We start from the raw sequence: 2,959 nt of genomic DNA on the forward strand, positions 1-2,959 counted from the left end.
ATTATTTTCCGAGCAAAAAATAAAACTTAAAACGTAACGATTATTTTCCGAGCGAAAAATAAAACTCAGTTAATAACGATTAAAAAGTGATTTTTATAATAAAACTTATAACCGTTACGGTCCCTGATTTTAGTTGATTTATATGAAAATTGTACTGGGGCACTGAGTGCCCCTCAACACAGAAACATGGTACCTTTTTCAAACCACTCTTACAAGTAAACTTAAAGTGTTGCTATTAATATTTCATAATTTTTCCCATCAGAAAAGGCCAAGTATGTGGCCTGCAGAATGCCACTACTCGACCAATAAGAGAAATACGTTAAATTTAAATTCAAAAATCATTTGCTCATACTTGGCATGAAAAAGTTTTATATGCTTAATTTGATCTAAATTTTTTTTTTATTTATGTAAGATATGAATTTTTAAACTAAGAAAGACTGATATATATACGTATATGTATTGTATGTTCCTTGCGTTGTTATACATAGATACTGTAAAAGTGTTAGGGCTGTTAACTTATCTATTAACGATTTAACTATAGTTTAAAATAGATAAGTTTACGGCCCTTAATATGCTTAATTTGTTAAATGGCCCATCAAGTCGATTGACCGTGTATGTTCTTGTGGTGTAATTGCAACAGCTGCTGGTGCGACTTCAAAAAGTATTTGAAAATTTTATGATTGTAGTAGCATGCTGGTGTCGTGAGTGGTGAAATTAGCTAAATTCTCTAAGTACAAAGTATTTTGGCGGAAATTTCTTGCACTATATGAGTCACAGCCGTGTTTGTGGAAGATTAAGTTCACGATATTGCAGTTGTGAATTAAAAAAAAAAAAACACAATGTTTAACAAAATGGAAATTTGGCTACCACTAAAAAGATTCGCGGCAACACTGCAGCAGAGGCTGTTTGCAAACGAGTTCTCGTTAGGTATGAGCGCACGCGCTGAGTAGCCAGCAAACGAGGGCAGCGCAAGAGTAGAGCGACAAGCGAAGGAGTGCCTCAATAGCTATGCTCTCCATTGTTGCCGCGAATCATTTTTAGTGGTAGCCAAATTCCTTTAAAAAAATGGCTAAAAAAGAGCTAAAAAAGTCGTTGTGGCTAAAAATGATACCTAAATTTTTCTACTTACATATGCAAAAATTTTCAATAAGTAATGGTATAGAAAAACAATGTACTCTGGAAAATAGCTAATATTTTATCCAACCAAAAACTTTTTTGTATAAAAGGGGAAATATACGACACCAACTTGTGGCTCCATCAAATGATTGTACCATCAGGCTCGAAGCTTATAACTTACCAGCATGCTTTACAATATCTGTTTCTTTAAAAATGAGGTCCAGGAAAGATCGAAATGATTATAGCCGACATTTCATAATTTTTGTAACATTTTGTTAAACATTGTTTTTTTTTTTATTCACAACTGCAATATCGTGAAATTTAATCTTCACAAACACGGCTTTGACTCATATAGTGCAAGAAATTTCCGCCAAAATAGTTTTTACTTAGAAAAATTAGCTAACTTCACCATTCACGACACCAACATGCTGGTACAATCATAAAATTTTCAAATAGTTTTTGAAGTCGCACCAGCAGCTGGCGCCATCAAACCCAAGAACATACACGGTCAATCGACTTGATGGGCCATTTAACAAATTAAGCATATTAAGGGCCTTAAACTTATCTGTTTTAAACTATAGTTAAATCATTTATAGATAAGTTAACAGCCCTAACACTTTTATAGTATGTATGTATAAAAACGTAAGGAACATACAATACATACACATATGTATATATATCAGTATTTCTTTGTTTGAAAATTCATCTCTTACATAAATGAAAAAAATGAGATCAAATTAAGCATATATGTACAACTTTTTCATGCCAAGGACGAATAAATTCTCTAAAGGGCTAAAAAAGGGCTAGGGGCAATTTCAAATTTATGTGGCCAAAAACAGTATGTGGTAGCTAAATCTAGCCACCAAAGGGCTTGAACGGCAACACTGTAAGTCACATGAAATTGAAATTTTGTATGCAGACATATATACGGTAGGTGCTTATATACATATATACATGAGTTTGTAAAAGGGGGCTTGGCTCATCCCATATATTCAAAATCCTAAGTGACATGAAATTTAAATTTGGTATGCATAAATATCTATGGTAGGTGCTTATAGCAAGGTGTATATAAATGGGTTTGTAAAGGGGAGGGGGGGAAGGGGGGGCGTGGCACATCCCATAGGCGTGGAAATTTTATCAGCTATAACCTCAAATCTATAAGTCACATGAAATTGAAATTTGGTATCCAGAAATATCTAAGGTAGGTGCTTATAGTAGGTTATATATACATGAGTTTGTAAAAAGGGGCGTGGCACATCCCACAGGCGTGGACCTTTTTATCAGCTATAACTTCGGAAACATAAGTCCCAAGAACTTGAAATTTGGAGTGCAGACATATCTACAGCAGGGGCTTATAGTAAGGTATATATAAATGATTTTTATAAAAGGGGGCATGGCACATCCCATAGTCGTGCAAATTTTTATTAGCTATAACTTCGAAACCATATGTCACATGAAATTGAAATTTAGTATGCAGAATTATCTACGGTAGGTGCTTATAGTTAGGTATATATAAATGAGTTTTTGAAAGGGCCATGAAATATGATGAACTTAGGTATGAATACATATCCATGGTAGGTGCTTATAGTAAGGTTTGTATACATGAGTTTGTAAAAGGGAACGTGGAGCATAGGCGTGGAATTTTAAATCAGCCATAAATTGGGAATTGGAGGATGGTTCCGTGCGCAGAAGTGGAAAACTTTTGACTGCCATTCACCTGGGAGTGGCCAGAAGCGATTCTTGTGCGTACGGTTCAAATCGCAGCTCACAACGTCCGGATATTTATATCCACGTATCCTCTGGGTAGCAACCAAACACCCGTTTGGGAGCGAGCTAAAGTGAG

Source organism: Rhagoletis zephyria, unplaced genomic scaffold (assembly GCF_001687245.7).
Source record: "Rhagoletis zephyria isolate East Lansing unplaced genomic scaffold, Rhagoletis_zephyria_1.1 Rzeph_scaffold_00608, whole genome shotgun sequence".
Classification (NCBI taxonomy): Eukaryota; Metazoa; Arthropoda; class Insecta; order Diptera; family Tephritidae; genus Rhagoletis; species Rhagoletis zephyria.